The sequence below is a fragment of the Pithys albifrons genome, chromosome 8 (assembly GCF_047495875.1).
Source record: "Pithys albifrons albifrons isolate INPA30051 chromosome 8, PitAlb_v1, whole genome shotgun sequence".
Lineage (NCBI taxonomy): Eukaryota > Metazoa > Chordata > Aves > Passeriformes > Thamnophilidae > Pithys > Pithys albifrons.
The window spans coordinates 15,623,916-15,648,196 of record NC_092465.1 but is presented as its reverse complement, the minus strand read 5'-3'; positions in this window follow the sequence as shown (position 1 = coordinate 15,648,196).

Here is a 24,281-nt window from a genome sequence, read left to right as displayed (position 1 = left end):
TTCATCATAATTACAGTTCCTAGAAGAACATTTTTAACCTTGGTTTGTGGGACACTGCAAATACTGTTTCACTATAGCAGTGGAGCAGTGTGAGATACAGGATAGCAGGTTCTGGTTGTAGGTGTGTGAAACAAAATACCAAATCCACAATAAATGCATGTATGGGCCTGAGGTGTCCCATACAAAGCTGGCACAGGACAGCTGACAAGCAGAGAAAAGGTACTTTCCTGAAGTGGTGTCTTCAGGAAACACACTCAGCACTTGACTACATAATTTTGACTATGCATGAAGTTCACTCAAAATACTTTAATGGATGCAAACAGAAAAAAAAAACAACCCAACCAACAACAAAAACCAACAGCAGCAGCAACAAAAAACAGGCTAAATTGTGCAGGAGTGAATGGAAATTTGGAAACAAAATTCTTTGCACTCTTCTTAAAGAAACTGACATGCTTTCCTTTCTGGAACCTTTTCTCTGTTTTTTTGGAGGTGTTGGAAGTATTATCCATCACTTCAGATCTTTCTCTCACATTAAAAAATGTGTTTCTGAGCTGAGTTTTGGAAAGTAGAAACACAGGTAGCAAAACAGATCAAGTCTTTGACCTTCCCTGTAAAGGCTGGATACTGCAGACAGCTTTACAAGGTTCTTCCAATGACCTCATTCCACTGGTTCCTTACCAGGATAAAGTTTTATTTTTTCCCCTTTTCCTTTCTTACTCTGGACAATAACACTTGTTTTCAGGGACTGGAAAACTAAAAGTCCTTTTTGCTTATCCATTCCTCTTCTTTTTCAGTGGAATGCACTCCTGCAGTAGATTGGAGAGCCTCATCCTTCCTCCAGTGTGCCAAAAGCTGATACCTGCCCTGCCAAAGAACCTCAGCCTGAAATACCCTGGACACTATCCAGCTGCAACAAGGTCCACTTTATCTCCTTCAGAGCAGAGACAGCACTTGCTCCAAACAAACAGCATCACCTTGCACAAAAAAAAAAAAAAAAAAGAGAGAAAAAAAAAGGAGTATTTGGCTGAGAAATCATTGACTTCTTACACCTAGATTTTTAGTTAAGATGTTAATCTGAATGGACATAAAGTAGAGATGGATGTCTTAGAAACTGACATATACACACCTGTGGGACAGGGAGAAGGAAAAGTGTCTCGGGAGTAGACAGTATATCCCTCTCTTTGTACTACTGATGTGGAGGCACCAGGTGACAGTCACTCTTGCACAGCAGGAACTGGTTGTCACTTCTCCCCATTCAGAGCTATCATGGAAGAATTCAGCTCCATGACGATATATAGGCACCTGGTCATGAACTTGGTGAACACAACCATGGTGTGCCTCACTTCACATCTTCTGAGTTTTCCAGCTCCTGCTCTGCAGGTGTACCTGCTTTTGAAAAAGGTTTGGGCAGCTGCTTATTGAGAACAGCAGACACACAACACACCTTGGGCCCATGTCTAACTGGAGAACCATGATCTTGAAAATAACTTCCTGAAACAGAAAGATGCAGAAAGGAGGGGGAGATGGACAACTTTATCGTCTGAGCTTCATCATAGCAGTCATCCAGCTGGTGGTCCCTTTGGTTTCACAGCTGTCATCCCATTCCTAAATATCATATATAGAGACCAGGACAGATCATAAGATCTCATTTCCAGCCTCCACACTGGAATCATAAACCAATTTTCTTTGTGAACAAATCAGTTTAAAATGCTCAAAACCAGAGAAAGGAACAAACTTCCAAGAGACGAGCTTGCTGCACCCCTGGCTGTTCGGTTTGCTACCTTTGGGAAGCCAGAAGTGTGGTTACAGTTCAAACCAGGACATGCTCTTCTTTTTTTTTATTTCTTTCTTTTTTTTGTCCTTTTAAAGTACTAACAGACCCCACAACCAAAGAAGCATGAGGCCGTGGAGTGCTATAGAGTGGGGGATGCTGTGTTACGTCTTCTTTGCAAATGTCCCAATTAGAGCTGGGAGGAAAAAAAGAGGCATAGAGAAAATGAGAAAATTACTTGAAACTCAAACTTCATTGCTGCAAAGGAAAGCAGATGTGACAAAATTTTAAACTTGGAAACGTCTACACTTCTTTTAATCCAAAACACTCTGTGATTCAAATGTCCATTAGGTATCCATGAAGACACATTAATGTGTATGGCTGTGCGCTGGTGAACCGTATTGTTCAATCTTGTTGAACCCATTCCTAAAAATGTGCAGCTATATAAGAAGCTGGTATTCAACAGTCCAGTAGAGACAAAAAAATTACTGTCAGGCAATTATTGAAGCCCAAGGGCAAGATGAATTTTTCAGATCAAGCTTTAAAGTACTCTTGGAAAGTGGTAATTTTGACACCAAAAAACAGTCACCCATAGTAGGTGCCTAAGGGTGGCACCTGGCCATCTGGCCTATATCTGGTCTGTATCAAGCCTCAGCAATTGGGACATTGCAGAAGGACACTTTGGAAAGAGTTAAGTGAAGCAGGAAATGTGGAAGACTTAGGGTGGGAAAAGAATTATAAGAAGATTAATTACAAGTTCTCCCCGTGATTTGGACCCAGCCCAACTGTCTACTTCTTCCTCAGAACATTTGGTCCAAAATTTGGGGCAAAAAATGTGTGTTCATAACATCTTTGTGGATGACCTTTCACTGTTACAGGCTACCGTGACTTGTTATTGGCAGTCTGAACCAAGTTTTGGCTCTATTATTACTCGCCTCCTTGCAAAACTTGATGTCGCCTAAAGTCTTTGGCAGAAGATATGAAAGATGCTTTACAAAACAAAGCAGGAGGGGGTTCCCACTGCTACTAGAGGGAGATTGTTGCTAGCTCAGCTTTTGCTTTTGTAATGTGTTTTCCATGAGGTAAGTTACCCTCCTGGCAACACCCCCAGGCCTGACTTTTCTCCTTTGTGTTCATCTGGATCTGGGGTAGGGGTTCCTCAGGGAAAAGTTCTCACACTTTCCAGCAGAAAAGTTGTTTCCATTCTGTGATCCCCCATGTATATTTTTTGTCTTTAGTCCCAAGTAAGTCTATACTTTCCTCTTTGGTAACCTCTCTTTCATGGATGTCACCTGAAATTATCTTCACTGTGTACTGTTGCTTAGTTATTCCATTGAACCACACACAACTCTGTTTTTTAACACCTTTATTCAGTGTGCTTTTGTACTTTTTTACAGTACAAAGAGGAAGACATAAAATGTGTGAGTGTGAACCATCACATTCTGTGGGGCAGGGATGATGGCACATAGGTCTCACACTGTGATAGAGCATGGATGTATTCATCATTTCTGAAGCCTAAAAAGAGGGTGCCAACATGCAGGTACTTCAACAGGATAACTAAACCATCTGTGTTTAGAACCTTTTCTGAAAGACAGTTTTGTGCTTAGAAAGCAGCACCAGGAGTAAAGATTTTAAGGTACCAATTTTTGCCTTACATCTGACTCCCAGTCTTTGAAATATTACACTATCTTTTCCCTTCATCTGTCATAAATGACAACACCTACAGGTACATTGATTTAGTCCAGAGAGATCATCTATCTTCTTTACATCACCAGCCAGTACGTCTCACAAGAATTTCTTAAGTACAATCCAGACATTTTGGTTAGGCCAAACACTTCAGATGTTAAAGATGCTGGGTGTTCTAGGAAGATAACACAGTCCAAAGGTTTGTTGACAGTCCAAAGCATTGATAACAGCAAGCAGATGAACTATGAAATAAAGACTCTACTTAAGACATAACCCTCATACCAAAAAGGTGAAACCCTTTTGAGGTGCTGTCGTTTGAAATTATGGAAAAGCTGCCCTCATTCATTCCAAGTTTGGGAATCACTGCAACTCTAAGCACGATTTCCCTTTTGCCCCTTTCCTTCTTCTCTGCAGTTCCTCAATCTTTCCCTGCTCTACAGCCAAGAATCAAGCTCCTTGTCTCAGAGTGGCAAGATGCCATATGTTTCCCTATCAAAATCTTCCTGGGACCAACACAGGGTTTGTGGCATCAGGACATTTTTCAAATCTCACTCTTACATGGGCCAAGTCCCCCACGAATGGCTTGTAACTGTTCTTAGTATTTTCTTGTCCACACAGATAGAGCTGGACAGGCATTGGAATCATCTGACAAAGGGAAAAACCCACGGGTTTTCTGATGACATTGCTAGGTCACATCTTTTTTGAAGTTATTCTCTCAGCTGTGATAACATTACATGTCCTTGTTTGTACAAGTAAGGCTTTTGAAGTCTTTTCAGAAAAGCCATGGACTACATGAAATGCAGATAAACCTGTGATACCCAAGATGGATTCTATTGTGTGGAAAGGGGATTTGTAGGGCCTGCCTCCACATGTTTAGAACAGTAAAGGAAAATGCTACCACTTTTGATACTGTTAAACTGCCACAAAATGAGATCCTTAGGACTAAATTAGAAAGACCTTTCCCTCACTTTGCCTGATCTGCACTTTGGCAGAAAAAATGACATGAGATTTCTAAGCAATCTGCATCAAATTCTCTGTGGGATTCAGTGCATTTGGGGTGGCATTCTTTGGATTATTTTGTTCTGTACCTTGCCAACCTCTCTCTCAGCTGGAAAAAAGTCTGTAAAAGCTACTGGTTCTTTACCTTCGGGCCAAATCTTGAAATGTTAAAACACAACTCCTAGTAACATGGATTACAATAAAATTTGAGTTTCTTTAGTTCACTTTCACTGCTAGTTTACAGCACAGGGACCCAAAAGGTTGTTTTGCAATCTTAAAGAGGAACAAGTGTCCAGTAAACTTTTTAATACCATGTGAAATTTGAAAGTCTTAACAGCAGAGGCTTAGTAGTAGTGTCTCACAACGTGTGGGCATTTAATTAGTTGCATTTTATGAGTCTGTTTCTTGGTTGCAATAAAAGGATATATGAAAGGGTCAAAGTTAGGAGACTGTAGGACAATGTATTTTGTCAGAATTACATACAATGTATCTAGCACTTTCCCAAGGGAAGGATGGCTTAAGGTCTGCAGCCATGGAGTATTCTGTGGGATTTTTAAAGGCCCTCAAATAAAAGAGGGTACTGTAGACCTTCTTTTGTGAAATGGAGGTGGAGGGGAAGCAGAGACAGATATTGGCAGGCATCTGCAACCTATATGGTTCAATGCACAAGTGCAATCCCAAAGCAAGCCACAAGTGCCTGGCTCTAGTGATATGGTCCCCACTTCTTTTGTCACATGACTTTTGTTTTCCATTTTTTTTCTATCAAGGATAAACATGTGACATGAGATCACAACTTGTATAGTTGTTCTCTAGGCTGTCATATGAATTTCCAATTATCTAATTATTGACAGTTATTAGTATTGTTGCAGTTATTACAGAGATAACTCTGCTCTGGAGACTTTATCTATGGACAGCTGAAGAAGAGTCCAAGAAATCCCAGACAGGCAGCTGATCTTAAGTCAGCTTCCATCAATCCTTACTCAAGCTGAATTCCTACAGAATCCATTTGCTTTGTATCTATGATCTCTTACCCCAAAGCTTTCTTGAGATTAAATTTCCTCAGAAAGATCTTTCCAAAACTTATTTGAGAGATACAAGTGAGGAACACAACAACAGCTTGTGGAAAATAACATCCTTCTCAAGTACTTCTTCCCTATGGAATATATTCTTGCAATACCTGGGAGGCTTTTTCTTCCCTTTCGAGATGGGGGAAGCTCACCATTTTGTGTATTATTAAGTAAATCCAATGTGCTTTCAATGTCTTTTGTTTGTTATTAAAAGTGAAACTCTTGGAAATAACTGAAATCTGGAGGTATGGCAAGCTGTGCAAAAAACAACTATGGATGGTCATTCCAGACACCCTTTTTGCTGTTATTAGTGCCCCACACCTTTTGCATAGCCACATACTGAAATGTGATTCTGGGTCCACTTATTACCCATGCTATTGCCATCCCCAGTGTCTTTAGTCATGCACTGAATAAACATCATTACAGTGTTAAGCTTATTGACTACTGACTCTTGGCAGAAGCCCCATGGGCTTGTGGGTAGTTGAGAATGTGCAGCTGGATTGGAGTAGTGGCCCTTCACTCTTCAGGGAATAGCCCTCACCACTCCTGACCTTGGCTGTGTCTCGATGAGCAGCAGATGCTACAAGAGTGCCTCCCAGCTACCAGCGGGTGGGTGATGACTAACTGGGACATCTCCCTTTTTCCAGGACCAGCCCCTCCTTGCCACTGTGCTGGGACTGCTGCCCCCGGCATTCCCTGTCTCTCCGTCTGAAAGCAGATGGACTTTGCCAAACCTCAGATTCATGCGGTTTGGCACCCTCTGTTCATCAGGAGCAGGAGCTCCATCCAACACATACTGCTGCATACAAGTCAAGCAACAGCCACAACGAGCACTGGGACAGAAGCTGGCCCTCCAGCTCCCCTTTAAGCTTTCGGAGGTGGGTTAGTAGCCACAGGGACAGGGTGACAGGAATGCTGTGTGCTGATGAAATGACAAGCCAAGCATTTGCCTGAAAAGGAAGGGAGACAGCAGGAGCTTTACAAGCTGTGAGGGAGGTAGGCAAGAGGTCAATAGAATAAATATGATGTATTTTAAATACTCATTTCTCCCAAAATATGTCACCTCCCCCTTTTCCTGTTTGCAGCCTCAGTTTTCAAGGCTGGAATGATAACCCCTGTGCCTGCTGTTAAGAAGACAGTGCACAGTTTTTTTCTTCAGCCCTCAGCATAACCCATAGGAAAACATGCATGGGAACACAGAGGGAGAGAACTAGGAGAGGACAGACAGCAGCCTGAATTGTCCTTCTGAGCCACTTCTGCCAAGAGGTGGTGCAACATCTTATTTTTCTTGTCATTGCTACCATCTGTTACAGGAAATCCGTTCATTAAACATCATCTGTGCAGCCTAAGGATACAAGGGAGGGGTCAACTATGGGTGGGAGTCAGTCCCCACAGATTTAGCCACAGCATGGGCCCAGCAACACACAGGGATCCTGCAGCCCTTCTGGGAACTGCAAACCCCTGCAAGTGCTCATGTGGCTGAGGCTGGGGTGAGGAAAGGCCAGTGCCAAGGGAAGGAGGTAGGGATGGGAAGAAGTGAGTTGCAGCATTCACACCCCCCTAGAATCTGGGGCTTGTCTCAGCAGCAAAGAGCCAGCTTCTGCCTCCACCCCAGCCCAGCAAGACTATGGGAAACACAGCCAGCTTGTTTCCTGTAAACAGGCTCTTTTTCCCAAAGCCATGGCAGTAAGACAAGCCACTGAAACACAAGTGAGGCCAAGATTGGGACAGGTGCCACTGTTGGTGAGGGGCTGAAAGGCTTAATTTCTCTCCATTCTTCTCCAGTGTCCTCCTTGTCTCATACTCTTGCCCCCTTTGCCCTCCCTTCCCACATACCTCCTTCCCATTTCCCAGCACAGAGGGACCTTAACAGCTACAACTTTATGGTAAAATCACAGTCTGCCTCTGGCAGACTGACATTCAGGACCTCTGTGATGTAATAGCTAAACCTGAGTTGGTCTTTTCTTAGTAACTCTCCATTTTTGGAATGAGGCAGAGGGTTATGTGGCTGTACATAATTCATGCCATGCTGAAACTTGGCAGATAAATTTGCTTCTGAGGAATATTTTTTAAAAGGATCTAATGTAGAATTACACAGGAGCAAGCAAACTCTCTTGCCCATGGATCTTTTCTCTAGCTTCTCTCAGCTTTAGTCTGACAAGGTACTCAGGCTGTGTCATGGGAAAAAAGGAAGGGTGCTGCCAAAGTTGTGGTAATGACCCATCTAGTCCATGGTAAAGATCTATCTAGTCCCATATGCAGCTTCTAACTAGGTATCAAGAAATTATTCGGGAACACTAGCCAATGTCAGTTCTTAGAAATTCTCATAGGGCCTCACATTTTCTTAAGTCAATCTCAGCTGGAAATTTGAACCAGGTGAGATGGTCTTTAACACAAGCTGTGGCCCACAGTTTAGGCATTTCTGCTTTAAAGGACACATAGGTTACTAGTTCCTGTGATAGGCTGTGTTTTCCTTAAAATCCTCAACCTCTGAACTCCTCACTGTTACTAGACAGTCTCTGTTTTCTTTTCTTTATAAACTATGCATGCACACAAACATCAGATTTTTTGTCCAAAGCCTGATAATATGAACAAAAATGATTCAAATATCAAAGTGCAAGCAAATATATCTTGGATCAGCTCATTACAAAAATGTTTCTTTTTCTGTCATATCTTTTGATTTTTTTCTTGTCTGCCTCATGGCAATTAATCACTTACTACTTGGCAACATTAGGAAGATCATGAGCTGGCAGGAATACAGGAGTACTGGTGAATTCCTCAACAGAAAGACACAGAGCCTTTATTTCCCACCAAAATAAAAACTCAGGATACCTGGTAACATCCTGTAACTGTGCGATGCTGGGCAAGCTGTTTGAAGCCAGCCAATGTCAGGATGTAGAAAAAAATAAAATAGGCTCATGCACTTATGTGCCTGCAAAGGAGGTGGATTTTTTGGGGGGGTGAGAGGGCTTATTTAAAATTCACCGTTTATTGAATTTTAACCCTTGTACTGTACATACATGATGGGTGAAACAGACATGGGTCTTCCTTTCTTGGTTAGAAACCAGAAGACAGGTGAGAAATTAACACATACACACAAAAACCCCAACCAACCAGAGGATTTGTGCTTATTGTATTGATTAAAAGTGAGGGGGAGGGGGAGGGTGTGTTTGAATCTATGTCCTGCTCATGTATGTCAGTGGCTAGCAATTTTTGAATGATGTGTTCTCTCTCTGGACTAGATGGGCTTCCAAGGTCATGAAGAAGTGTGTATCATCTCCAGGGTCCCTGGGTCCATACTTTCCATCTCTGGCCAATATGTTCCCTATTTTCTCTTGCTGAGGAGAATTAAAAAGGGCTTTGTCACCATAGCAATGCAGAGTTGTACCTGGCTTTGGAAAATGTATAAGCACCTACAACTAAAACTTTCCAAGTCAAAGCTTGCCATGATATCCTCAGCTCTCTCCCCTTGATGACAGATATTGAGTGTGAAAGACATTTCAATATGACTGAGACAGAAAAAAACTGATCAGAGCATGGTCAAAAGGCCCTCCTGGGGGCAAACTGAGTAGTTTTCAATGAGGAGCAACCAAAACACACCCTGACTCAGAAGAGGCCAAGAATCCCAGCCCTTAGATGTGGGTGAATCAATGCAAGGTGAAGTTATTTTAAGATCAAGCCTGAAATCATCAGAGGTGGAAAGTGCAGCCTTGAAAAATGAGGTCACTGGGAAAATCTAAAGGTGCAGAGCCAGGCTGTTGTCAGGGGCTGATGACCAATACGGTGCAAAACTTTTCCTAAGAGCTGCAGATCACCACTCCTAGAAAGGAAACGAGGAAAGAAGTACAGACACACCTGGAAGCCTTCAGAAAACAACCTAAGAAAACTAAAAAATTGTACGAAAGCCACCTCTTGCTCTACTTGAGGAAAGAGTATAACTAGGCTAGATTTCTTCCCCATCCTCTATCGCTTCTACTCTTGCTTCAGAAGGACCTCTTGAGAAAGCTAATTTCTTCTTTCCTGTCTTACCACCTGGCATCATTTTGAGGCCTTCCCTCAATCTTGGCTGACCTTTGTTTGAGAGGATGCCTCTTATCCAGTGCCTTGGAGATCCTCCAGGTAGCTAATTGCTTTGCCTTTCATCAGGGATTACACAGAATACCTGACCAGGCCAGTTCAGCCTGGGACCTGCACTGAACACATTGAATTGCTAGTGACCCTTACAGTGTTTTCTTCCAATGAGGAAACTGGGGCTTATTGTTGTGGGAATTTCAGAGCTTTCACTGAATGAGGAACTCAGCATCTTACCATATGTTTCTGCAAGACTACATTTACTTCATACTCACCTAGGACATCAGGCTGTTTTATTGCCTGTCCTTGCAGAATTTTTTTAAAGTTAACAATGACGTTTTTATGCCTTTTTTTTTCTGCTAAGAGGAGATGACCCTTTTCAGGAAGGATGACAAGTTTGTTTGTTTGTTTGTTTGTTTGTTTTAATTTTGAATGCCACAGTCCACAACTGGAAATTTCAGATGGTTAAATAACCCTCCCCATGTTCCCACACTATGAATCTCAAACCAAAAACCATGACTGGGCAAGCTCCAAATGTGATATGGGCCTTTGAGACTGAAAATAAGCAGTCAAAGAGCTGACTGGAAGAAACCCTCCCTTCTGCCTTGCATCCATGAGTCACTAAGCCAGATGGAATTGGCTTAATGCACAGAAGGTGCTGATAACCAAATCAGTGCTGTCAAGGTGGGCTGTTGAGAAGGAAGGACAAAGTCTATTTGTGTGCTGCCTTTTTAAGTATTTGGAGTTCCTTTCATATCTATGCTGCTTTCTGCCATGAGATAGAGCAGACCTCCTTTGAGGATGTTCTACAGCACATAATGAAATTTGGTACTAGCTCTGCAGCAGCACTGTATAAACTAATTTCACAAACAAATAACTCAAACTCATCCCAACACCACCTCTGAAAAGCATTGCAAAGTAACCTCCATCACTCTTTCTGCATCTCTGAAATGCAGGCAAGAGCATCGTGGGAGCTGTAATGTACAGGCCATGAAAAACACATTTCTGGATCATTATAATCAATATCCTGAATAAGAACTGAAAGGTTTGGCCTTTGAAAGCCACACTAGCTCTGGTTTGGAATGGCTTCACCTCTAAATAAAAATTGTCCATGTCTGGCAGAATGTAGAAATACACTGTTCTGACTCAGGAGGCAGAAAAAATAGCAGAAAATGACTCTGTTTGAAAATTACACCATAAATTTAGATATGGTTGTTCTGATCCTGGCATGATTTGTTACAAGTAAATCAATGCAATTTTGGCAGAGATCTTGAAACAAACAAAAAATAAAAAGTGAGAGGGAAAGAAAAGAGTAGGAATAGACTTTTATAGAAGAAACTAAGCAAAGATAAGCCAGTTTGTGTTAGATATCATAGATTTCAGTCACTGGTACTCCACTGTCCTATTGACAGCTGCCTTTGGATGCATTCAATAAAAACAGGTGGAAGGTCTCGGCACAGAGGCACTAGAGACCTGAATCCTGGTATTGCATCTGGCTCAGACTTGCCACTTTGCAGCTGTCCCTGCCCTTGGCACTTTTCTACCTTTCGTCTGTTTAAAGGGCAGTATTTGGGACAATTTGGGGAAGGGTCCAAAGCTACCTCCAAGACCTGAATGCTGCATGTGTGGAAGAGACCACACCTTTGTTGCTGAAGCTCAGGGAGGCAATACCTGATGCAAGCATAGAAGTGCAAAGGCTTGGAACAGGGAGCAAAAGCCACTGGGACTTGGAAAAGGGTTCAGGAGCATAGAGCGCAGAGCAGCAGGCCTAGGTTTCATATGTTCATGGGCACTAAGGTGTGAAGCATCTATAAATAAGAACCTAATGCCTTAAGTAACAACAGGCAATTTCCAGTACCAAAGGGATAAGGGGATCCAGACTAAGCATTGTCAAAGGGGTAGCACCGCACTGCTCTGCTCACTCTGCTGCCATTCTGAAGCTCCCCTCATCAGCTGACCAGTTATATCTTAACAGGAAACAACCCTGTGGGCAGATCAGTACAGTGTGGGTATGTTATGACAGCTGGAGAGGAACTTCCTGAGAGCGTTATTCCATTTTGCTGGACCTAACTGGACAGGCTGAGATGAGGGAATCCCCATTTATAGTCCCTGCATCCCCAGGCTGAATTCCATAACAGGAAAGCAAAGTACCATTTAAGAAGATGTCCTAAATCTGGGAGGAGACTTGGCAGACTAAATGTTTCCGAAGGTCAGATTCCAGAAATCTGTTTAAAGTGAAGCCCTAGAAAAATATCCAGTTCTGCTGATGCGCATCATGAAAGGTGGCTTGTGTCACCCAGAGGGGTGGGGAAGGCAAAGGAAGATCCTAGAACATGATTCATTTGGCACTATCCTTGTTTTCTCTGTTGGAGCTTTACTAAAACCTCTGCAACAGGCAGGGCTGTATGCCTACTCTGGTCCCCTGTCACACATGACCTTCACAAGCCGTGCACATCCTGGCCTGCTACAATGCAGTCTGCAGTGGAAGAAGATGATGGGAGCTGCCCTGATTCACAGCAAGGAAATATCTAACCTAGCAATTGCTAAAAAGAGAGTCCCATTTCTAAGAAATGGCTTGCAAAGAAAAGTAAAGAAAAAGCAAAATTGCTATGCAGAATACTATTTTTCCCTTCGTATTTAATAAACATATGTATTTAATGAAAATAATGGATTTAGACTGCACAAACAGAACATTTCTAGCAGCCATATGCAGATAGGTCCTTGCTTTTCTCTTCTCTCTGCTTACCAGTGTAGTTCCATGTGGCTATTTGACTTCATAGAAAAAGCCTGAAAATCCAAATTAGACCCGTACAAAGATAGATAGTTCACCTTTAGACACTTAGGCCTGTGTAATGCAAATAGTACCAAATGAGCAATAATATTTGCGACACAAGCATTTGTAAGGCAACAGCCAAGAATTATTGCAGTGGAAAGAGCTTCACAATCCTATTGTTGCAAAGCATTTTACCCTCTTAGAGAGCCTGTCTTTCCTCACTGATGGTCATGTCATACCTGTCTTTAATAGACCCAGCAACACTGAGGAAAATCAGGAAAGAACACAGCATCAGAGCTGAGGTCAACATCTGGATGGACTTAGGCTTCACAAAGGAATTCACTGACTCACTGGCGCATGTGAGGACTGTCATCTCCTCTGCAGCATTTAGTCTTTAATCATGAGAGCCCACTGGAGTAAGGCTTGGCTTTCAGAAATACTAATGGAGTAATAACACTATGAAAAGTGAAAAAACAAGGCAAGAAAATGACTGTTCCAAAAAACATCAGTATGACTTCCTCTCTTCATGCACACATGCATTTAAACACACAGGGAGTGAGTAGCCAAAAGACCAACACTGAAAACTACAGTCACCCGCTGTGTGTTTTAACAGGAATGGAATAGGAGTCCAGTCTGTGCTCTGACCCTGCCTGACCCTTAGTGACTCCACCAGTGATGCAAAAGATTTGTGGAGTGGCTGACGTCTCCCTGTGACCTTGGTGGGGCATAATATGGACTGTCCTGACAGGATATCCACATGTCCCCACTGCTCTGGGGCAGTGGTGCCCAGCTCAGGGAGAGGGAAGGAAGAAGAATTAGAGTAAGAGACAATGGGCAGGGCTTTCCTGTTGCAATTGTTTGGAAGAACATGGGCCATAGTGTCACTTCTGGAAAAAACATGCCTTGAATGAGTTGCAGCAGGCACAATGCCTTCCCTCACACACCCAGCACACCCCTCTCCTGCCTCAGCAGAGAAGACACACAGATAGCCAAAAGCAACCGCTTGTAGACCCATGCTAAGGAGAACTGCTCAGTGTGGTCACTAAACATGCTTGCCTTGTCATTCCTTGGAGACCTATGTGTGTATATGAAGCCCCACTGGCCAAGGATGCAGAGAAAAGGCTGAGAGCTGATGCACCACCCCATGTGCCTGGGCCCACATTCCTGTTCCCCTGCAGGTTATGAATGAACTTCTGAACCTCATGAGGTTGAGAGATCATAGGTGACAACAGGAAATGATGGGGAACTCACTTGTGCATGTCTACTCGGTTGCTATTATTTAAACAACTGTTTTATTAAGTTCATTCCTTGTGACCAGAAGGATTTGGAAATGCCTGGCTTGATTGTTCTATTGCAGTGATCTTGTGATTCACAAGGCCCCAGATTGTATTCCTTACACAGCTAGGGAATTTCTATGGACACTTCTTGTACAGGCGAGGATAAGATCTGCTCCTATATCCCTTGTTCCATGTGGGGAAGGCCTGAATAGAGGAAGAAATTTAGATTTTGACTCAATTTTGAGTAATCAGTTCCACCATCCGCTTCTGGCTTCCTGCACCCCACAGCAGTGGTTTCAATTTACCAAGAAGGTAAATCACTGGCTTGTTCCAATCTTTCCCGTCTACTTCAATAATATGTTGCTGGATGAACTTGAGAGCCATTCTCTCATCAGCAAAAGATAGCCTTTCATGGATAAGGACTATTAAAGCAGCAATGAGTCTCAGGCATTTATACTATGCACAATAATCAGCTGATCAACATATTAACGGCTAAACCTTTCCAGCAATTTAGGAGGCAGTTTCTCAGATTAAGGTTCAACTGCTACTCTAAGACAAATCTTAACCATTTGTTTCCCCTGTTTTGATAAATTGTCCCAGTCCTGGAAAACCTAGAACATATCTATGTGCACCAAAAAGGTCTCCGAGATCACAGATTAGGGATACCAAAAAAAACAAGGAACAAATGCACACAGCTCTGTTTATTGCAAGTCAATTTTATGTCAGGCTGCTCTTATGCCAGTCTCTTCCCAGAAAGCAGAATGTTCATCATGCAGTTGTAGAAGTTTGTTTCTTCACTGCAATACCGGGCAGAGAAGGCAGTCAGGGTTCAAATACAACACTCACCTCCTTGAATGGTACTTCTTGCTCCCTGTAGAAGGTAGAAAAACTTCCTTAGTCTGGAAGCTGGAAAGGGCGTTAATGGCAGGAGTATAGTCTGCTCATGACACACATTGATTTGATGTGGTTTAATTCCATTTTACATAATGCTCCCAAGAACCTCTGGAACTAAAAATCTAGTGGGACATAGAGGAAGGTGTTTCCATGGGTTTATGTTTATCTAAATACGATTATGTACGCCCTTGTCTTCTTTCTGTCCTTCTACATCTCTCTCTTCACCTCTGCTGAGAGCATTTACTGTTGTGTTACTTGTGCTGTTGCCTGTGTCTCACCGTCTCTGCTTTAAGTACCTCTGTAACAGGATGGCAGCAGCCTGGCAGAGCTGCATGATGGGTGTCCTCTGTTGGGTGGTCTTGTTCTGTAATAGATGGTGACTGGACACAATCTTTACAGGTCAGCCACTATGGCACACTGGGTAATGGTGACACATTTGCTATTTAGTTTTCCATTACAATAGAAACTGCTTTGTGATTGGTCTGTGACTGTGAAATATGACCTTTTCCTTCCATCTCAGAATCCATGAATTTAGACTCGAGGTTAAAATATTTACCTCTGGTATTTCATTTCAGTGTTTGCTCTGTGTTAGGGAGAGAGCAAAGACAGTGAAACTGTGGTCCGTGATCTCCAGAACAGAACAGAAGCTCAATAGTCCAAAGCCCACTCATGTAATGCTATAAGGCCCGTCCCTTATAATCAGCTCTGACATGACATGACAATGAAAGAGAAAAAAAAAAAAAGAAAGAAATGAGGAAGTTTGTCAAGGATAGGAAGCACAGTCTTGTAATTGGTTTCTATTAATTATTTTGTTTTCAGTCCAAAAATTATTTGGACTGAGGTTTTTTTCAGTCCTATTAAAGCACTGATGTCTACCATGTAGAAATTAAATGTCAGAAAAACCGAACCACCCTGTAACTATGAGAATATTTTTTTCTATTCTCTTGTGGAATTGACATGAATACTGTGAAATTACTCCTATTGTGCAACTGACACGTTGTTATACCACTTAGCAGGATGGAGCTGGCCCTCGAAACTCCCAACACACAATAAATTGAGATCCTCATTTGGAACTAATGTTAGCAGTATGCATATCAGTAATGATAGCCTTTGGGTCTTGTTCTGGAGTCATAGGGAGTTTATGAGATGTCATATTCTCCCATTTCCTCCCTGATGAAACTTTCCTGGGAAAGTCTTTCAGCATCAGGATGTGTCACTTTCAAAATTATGTTTGGGCAGACTCTATGGCAAAAAGAAATTCAGGCTGCTGATCTGGAGCTAGATAGGCAGAAGGATGCAGTCTAGAGCTATACCTGTTCCCAGGCCTGTGCCACTGGTCTGATTTCCAGAATTAGATGTGTAAAAACTTGAGTCCCACAAATAGATTCCATTATGTTACTCATATTGGTTGGTCTTTACACAGAGAATTCAAATATAATGTTGTTACACTATTTTGTGTCATAAAACATGATCCATGTTGCACTTATGTTTCAATCTGGCCAGGAAATATCAAAGGAAGAAGTACAAAACCAAAACCCAAACCAAACCAAAACACAACACCAAAACAAAGCAAGCAAGCAAACAAACAAACACTCCCCCAAAAAGTCCACCCCCCAAAAAAACCAACTAAAAAAATACCCAACCGAAAAAAATCCCCAGCATTTCAAACAGTCCAAAGCATCTAATATTTAGAGTCAAAAATGTAGCAGTCATAGTTTGTTACAACCTGAAGTGCTACACCAGGGTATGGATACCATAATGATGATTTTATAACTGTAGATAAAGAAAACTACCTTGCTTTTTCTCTCATAACCAGAAAATCACAAAATCATACTGCCTTAAGGTATACATCTTTGTAATAATTGCATGTCAAAGGCATGGTGCAATTGATACAGGTTATTATTTTCAATAATGCAGTCAACATGAGGTGCAATTATTTATAATTACATCTACACTAATGGTGTAATAGCTAGTCCTATAGCATGTGAACATTCACAGAAGTAGACCACAGCCCTTCAGTAACAACACAGCCACCCCAATATACTGAAGAAGGTCCGCTGATACACTAGATCCATCTACCTATCACCTCTTCCAAATAAGAGAAAATATTAAAGAGGAATGAAAGTCTAACTGTTCCATAAATTAGCCAGAGACAGACTTATTTGGAGAAGTAAGGCAGCTTGATGCAACTGCAGAATTCTTTACAAATCCTTCCTTTGTTTGATAGTGCACACTTGAGAGGCTGTCAGTCTATCAAGTGCCCTTGATCTTTCATAGAAAGAGCAACTATGATAAAACAAGGGTAGAAATTACTTTTTGGTAGGCAAAAAGTGGTTTCTCACTGACTTTCATACTCCTGTTTCATTTTTAAGGCTACACAAAAAACCATACATGAATAAGGGCAACCTGCTGACCAAGACTGAGGAGCTAAAACAGTAGAACTCCATGAACTGGAAATACTTCCCTGACGTTTGCATGCAGATAGCAGGCTCAAAATGGATAAGTATACATTGTGGAAGAAAATGTGGTCAAGTATTTTCAGTTGCAGACATTGGGGGTGCCAGCAGGTATACGTGTACATAAATCAATTTGATAAACCCTAGGAAAAAATCTGTCAGAAACACATTTATACCATTTCTGCCCAAGTAGTCCAACCAGAGGGGTATGCTTGGTGTAGCAACACAGCAAGGCCAACAAGAAAAATCTCAGAAGCAGGGATGGAAAAAGTCCTACTGTTCTCGCTATCATATACACCTTCCAGAAAAAAACCAAACAATTAACTCTTGCAGAAAAAGACAAGAAATGTCAGTGTGTCTGTCCTTAGGGGTTGGCATGAGCAGAAATGCCCTTTCTGGTCTTCCAAAAGCACCCTTATCAGTGTATTACCAAAATCAGAGCTGGCCCTATTTCTTGGGTTTATCCATCCTTAAAGCTAATACTTACCCCTAACTGTTTGCTTTTTATTTAGATACATCCTTCTAGGAAAGAGGGCCTTCAGAGGGGTTTGTATCTTTTATTTTGTTGGTAGTGCAAGTTTTTGGAGTCTCTAGTTGATTATGCTGGTTTACCTTCTGATAGTTGTTTCCTGGGTGGCTGCCATACATTTTCCCTTTCTAGTTAATCTTATGGCAATGATCCTGGCCTTCAACAGATATAGAGTGTTTGTCCTCCTGATGTTCAATAGGACTTTAAAACATAAACAATTTTTCCTGTGTTTCTGGGTACACTAGCATTCAGAAACCAAACTCCTTTACGAGTAGCAATCACATCCAGCACTCAGCATTTTCAAACCTCTGCAGACACATGAATTCTCTCTGCCTTGCAAGGCAATAAATTTTACAAATGACTCTCCACTCCTCTGGGAAAGACAGCTGAGAAATGTAAAGTTCCAGTCTGCACTAGTAAACTAGTTGTATAAACCAGTAACTAAACATAAACAGGTAACCACTTAAAAGGCACCCGAGAAACCTTTCTGTTAGAGGTAAAATTTTGTAGCAGAAAACCCTTACTTTGCACTGGGACAGGCAGGTTTGATCCTTTTTCTGCCTATGCCTTTCTTCAAGGTGAATGTTACTGACTTGGGAATCCTACTGATATTTTTTTAGCTCTGGAGCTCCACCACCTTTTTCCTTCTGGTTTCTTTCTTCTCTTTGTTGGTTTTTTGGGGTTTTTTCCCTATTTGTCCGGGGAGGTTATTTTGGTTGTGTTTCTTTTGTCTCATGCTGTCTTGCATGTTCAGCCTGTGTATTTCAATGTAGCCTCAGAGTTTTCTGTAGCTCCCTCTGTTCCACAGATTTCTCTAGGAATGCTGTTAAGTTAGTAAGACTTCTCCTGACATCAACACTCAAAAATGTTGAGCTGAGAAAGCAACAGACCATGGCATCTTATTGTATTTGTCTGAGATAGGTTTCAATATGAAGAATCAGTGCATTGTTTCAATGTCTGCACACCAGTTAACTATTAATGAATTCACAGTCAATAAAATATTCTCTCTGAGTACTATCCAGTCAACAGTTAACCTGGTAGTTATGCCTGAAAAAGAGTTTATGAACAATCCCCTGTTGCCACAACATGAAAAGTTCTGGAACATTCAATTGTTGACCTGAAAATTCCCAGAAATTTTAGGGTGGCAAAATCAAATCCTGCCTCAGCAGGGGAAAGAACAGATTCCCCAAAATTACTTCAATATTTTCAAGCAAGTGATAAAATTCACATGCACCAGTTTGGGTTTAAAGACAGTGTAGGTGTTTTTTTCAGGAAATAATGACTGTCCTGCTTGAGAAAAGAACATGAATGCATATCCCAAAATTAGGAACACTGAAAAAATAACCATGCTGAGAATATACTTTTTTATTATCTTTTTTGTATGTGACAATTTCTGGAATAAATTTTCTTACATCCATTGATTAGATAAATAATTCTCAGGACTGCTATGTCAGACTCCACTATACCCAAGTTTTACATACATGACTGTAATGCAAGTCTTCAAAATTGATTGCTTGGGTTTCTCATTGGAGTCTTAAAAAGAACATAACTTGGTGGAGTTATAAACCAATTTCAGTGATCAATGATACACTCATCCACATATATGGATGCTATACTTAGCATTACACAGTGATACACAGTCTTTAAACACTTTAAATGTTAATAATGCTGCAGTGGTTGGCATCACAGTTCAAATCTACATGTCTTAAAGACACACAAAAACCAGACAGCCAAACCCATGAAAACCCGACAGTTCCTAGCTTAGTAGTTTTAAGATGACTCATATTTCAGCAAAGAACTCCATCTCAAACTGAAATCGGAGCACTCAGAATCTGGTCTGGTTTTGCTCTGGTGCTGCAGTTCCACTTCCAACTCTGTTACCCAGAAGTCAGGTACACATACATCTACATAAGGATGTGACACAGGAGTGGGTACAAAGCAGTTTAATGGGCTGGCTAGAAAGCTGTGATAAGGAGGGGTTATAAACAGGCTTTCTCCTGTGTTGAGGCTTTCTCTGCACTAATATAGAGTGACTTGATTTTGTTTATGGTGTGGGACCTGGATTGTCCACAAAGTTCTTTTTCATGGGATGCAATTCTTGGTCCCCCCTCATTAAAGTAAATCTGATTACATTTCAGTCTCATTTTTAAAAAGAGAGGGGAGCTAGCAGGGGGAGCTGGAGCCACACACTTAGATAATTGCCATTCAAACCCAGCACAGTAGTCCTCTCAGCCAAGTCACACTTAGGGAAAGAAGACAGAAGGGAAAATTTTGTGCTATTCTTTGACAGACTTCATCGGGTGGATGAAGCATGATCAATCATCCATAACCTGACAAGGCCTCGGAAAAGGCAGAATCATGATTACGTCATGTATACTTCCAACACCAAAACAATAGGGGATACTGTTGTGCATTGTGGGGGGGGGAAGGGAGAGCATTTAATATTGTACTAACAAGGAGCAATGATTATCTCGTGGATGGTGGTAGGTAGGGGGAAGCTGGAAGAGAACATCAGAAGAAGCTAGGAAAGGGATGAGGTGTCTCATCCCCTCCCTGCTTCAGCCTCTATCCTCCCTGAGACATTTCAACATTAGTTATCCAAGCAGCAAACTCTTTTCTATGGGGAAGAAAGAAATCAATTGTGTTTTTAAAAGCTACATGGAGCCCACAAAAGGTGCATTGTTTCAAAATGGGTTGAGGGGGCTGGGTGATCTGGAGGGAAAGAGTTGAACTTATACCATCATTTTGTCTAATTAGGACTGATGTTATTCCTGTTGTCATGTGGGTTACTACAAAGCCAACTGCCAGCTTGTGTCCCTGAGAGCAAAGACTAAACTGTTACATTTACGAGGACACAAGGCTTGCTCTCCTCTTTCTCCTACCCCTCCCACACTACTGCAGGCACTGGCTCCATCTTGGGATAGCCACACATTTGGAAGAGATGTTGGGAAACATGGGGGCAGAAACGGCCTAAGAGATCCCAGCCATTTCTGCCAGTTAGTAGACAGCCAATAGGATTATCCTGTAAAACTCCGTGGATGTGCTGAGACATCCAACTAGTCACCTAGACGGTGTCCTCTCTTTTCTGTTTGGACAATACATTTGCCATGTCCAGTTCCCAATCCAGGCACAGTGGAACTGATCACAAAGCAAAGTTTCCTGTTATCTCATCCAGCTTTGCTTTCAAATAGATGTCTTTGACAGAAGGGAAGTGGGAGGCCACCAGGGTGTTGCATACTGCCAACAAGGAAAGGCACAGGCCTCAGGGTAAAACAGAGTAGATCACAAAACCAGAGCAATTACAGCTACCACCAATGTAGAGTCTCAGATCCTCCAGTATAATCCACCTCCTCTTCTGAAGGCCAGATCTAGTGACCTGACTATGTCCTGCTTGCACAAACCTTCATCTGGCTTTCTAAGATGCCCTCTGGCCATGTTTAGACAACAAGCAGAGCTTGGGCTATCCTGCACATGCATCCATAAATGCTGTCTTCTGCCAGTCTGGCTCAGCTTGGTCCAGGAAGGATGTATTCCAAAGGGGACTTGGGGTGAGGGAAGACTCACAGCTCTGCCCCTGGGTTTATGCTAGCCACAGCCAAAATAAATGCAGTCAGAAGCTGATCCTTGGTCAGATCCTGTCAATTCAGGCAGGGTTACACCTTGTAGCTGGGAATGGGTGAAAGGCTATCATGATGTTCGAGGCACCTTAGTAAACCTTTTGTTCACTCTAATTTTAATTTTGTAGGCTGCACTTCATGCCCTTTGCTGTCATCTGAGCCTAACAGAACATACCATTTCATCATTGACTTGGACTGGACATTCAATACAGAGACTATATGTTCCTTTAGTGCTGGGGAAAAATCTCTCAGTCTTGAATCCCTGAGGTGCACTCTAAGTGCTGTCAGGGGCTGCCAAAGCCCCACAGGTCCACACAGGTTTTTACAATGTTCTTCCTCTGTTTGTATATATTAACAACAATAGCAAGAAGAAATGTAAATTAGCTTGTGAAAATAAATTCTTTCTTGTTTAAAGAGGATGTGCAAGGCATTATCTTCTTTTACCTGTTTTTAAAACTCAAGTTTATAAAAACACGTCACCTGCTCCTGTCCCAATCTTACCTTAGCACTTTCTGCTGTATGGTAAAGAACATCTTTCATGTTACTGCTCCTCCACACTCAGTGTTCTGCCTTGCTTTTGTTTTAGTGTGCAGGGACACACATTCCCATACACCTGTCATAGAGATGGCAAAGTCCAAAAACAGATGCTTAATTCTAAAATCCATCCTTTCTTTATGATCACTAACTTCAAATTCTCCTAGTCATCCCCTTAACTCTTTCCTTATTACAGTAAATTATGGTGAAGGACTTAGAAGTCAAGTGCGTCTTGGAACTGATTGAGAAGCTATCTGACCTGGTTTCTGTAGATCAGACACACTGACCATCGAAGCTAGACTGAAAAGCTCACCTTTACAAAGCAGCCTTCCCAGCTCTAGCAAATGACTGCTGGGACAGACGTGCTGGAGGCTGTAACAATAGCTGTATTGATGGAAGGGAAGGTTTTATTGTAAGTTAGATTTCAGAATGAGTAATTATACAAGTAAGCAATTTACTAAAACAAATGGAAGGGTCTTCCTCTATTGGGGCATGCTTTTAGTTTGACTTGTAGCAAGGCAGATTTCTCAAAGCTGAATCAAGCTTTTAAAACAAAGATAAAGGGGACATTGGCAAGGAGGAGATAAATACTGTTTCATCTCTCCTACGCATCACTAAGTGTTATGTGAATATACATGCAACAGGGGAGATGTAAATTAAAGAATCAGGAAATACATTAAAATATCAAGGATCTGAAGCCATGTAAGCCCCACTTTACTGACCAACGATCTGCAGAGCAGCAACAATATATTACTCCCACAAATTCCACTCATGCAAAACAGGGCACTTATTATTTCTCTCGGTGGTGGTGGTGGTGGTAGCTGTTTTCTGATTTTCCTTCCCCCTGAGAAGGCTGTCTGCAGGATGTTTGCAAGACAGCTGAATATGGTGATACTGCTGTCTGCCCTATAGCTTCAGCTAGCTCAGCTCAGCAGACCAGACAGTTTGGCAATACAAATATTTGTGAGGTCAGCCTTCTCCTGTAGTGCATCACCACCTTGTTTACAAGGCCTGCTCTGCCCCACACTCCTGCACAGATTGAAGGCATCTGGGATGAGAAAGGAAGAAAAAGAGAGCTTCCCGTAAAAGAAAAGGCAGCCCCGAGAGTTTCTGTGTGGGAGACGAGGTAGTGACAGATAACACACATCATCTTTTCCTGTTCAGGCACATTTCAGGAAAAACTATGGGATCTAGGTTTTCCTTTGGGAATATCATGCAATAAGCCCACAGAAATGAATTTGCTGAAGATTCAGTAGGAGAAATCACTGAAGTAACTAAGTTCAACTTGACAAACATAGGAAAAAATATTGTGCCACTCCCTGCCCAACACCCCATTCCCCCACCCCCAAAATTCTGGTTTTACATTTTGGAAACAAAATGTGTATAAAATATGCTCCCACATGACTTTGACTTTGTAATCCCAAATTATTAATTTCATTTTGAAATTCACCCTTTTTTTGGTTAGGTAGCATTTAAAAAAAAGGAAAAAATAATAATTCCAAATCCAAATGGCTTCTTTAATTTCAGGTTGAAGGAATAAAATATTTTCTGTAGAACAGAGATAATTATCTTCCCTGTTATTTAGGTCAGATGTAAAACTTTAACCATTTGTTATTTACAAATCTTTTTGTTATCAGCTGAGATCTAGAGCCCCATCTCCCCGAGTCAGTTGATTGTATTGGAAGCTTGGGTTTTTTGCTTTTGACATTTCTTGCCCTTGTGATTTAGAAGGAGGTCTTGAAAATGTGTTTAAGCATAGTGAACATTATGACGTCTGCCTGAGACTCCACATATCTGGAAACAAAATTTTCATGTAGAGCAATCTGTTCCAAGTTTATCAAGACAATGTTAACTCCAAGGCTCACTTCCAAGGTTATACCAGCATCACTCATGGAGAGCTTGCATAGGACTGGATTCTTTTATTCAGAACAATTTAGTCTACCACCTCAGTTGACCCACAAGGGTATATCAGGAGGAAACACCTATTCAACATGAATAAGCCTATTCCTCTATCCTGTGGGGTACCAAGACCTTCCTTTTGCTGCTCAACATTCAATCTCAGTGCTGCAATAGAAGAAAAGAACTTTTTGGTGTTCCCTTCAAGGATCTGTATTCAAGCTTCTAGTTCATAGGAAATGTCAACAGACATTGATTACAGTTCAGAATCCAAAGAGGAAGAAATGACACTGAACAAGAGCTCTCATATTTTGTGTGGCTCCAGCGACGATGAGGTAAAGCTCAGCCTGTGCTACAGCTACAGGCTTTCAGGGACTCATTTTCAGTATGACTGTCTGCAGTGGTAAAGTCAAAAGAGAACCATAGTCTGAGCCAGGACCTGGCCCAGGACCAAGACCATTTTCTCTCTAGCCTTGCTCTTTACACCCTTGAGCAATTTGGGGTTTATCAGGACTCTGCCACTGCCTCTCAAGCAATTTACAGCTATTTACAAAGCCATGGCAACTTGATTGTCAATCTGAGCTCTTCACTGTCATTTGGCCAAGCCAGGAAGATTCCACTTTCTCAATTGCAGTTCAGAAACCCATCTAGCTCAGCCACCTCTCATAATTTTGGTCATTCTTCCTCTAAACTGCCTCCACTTTGTGTCTC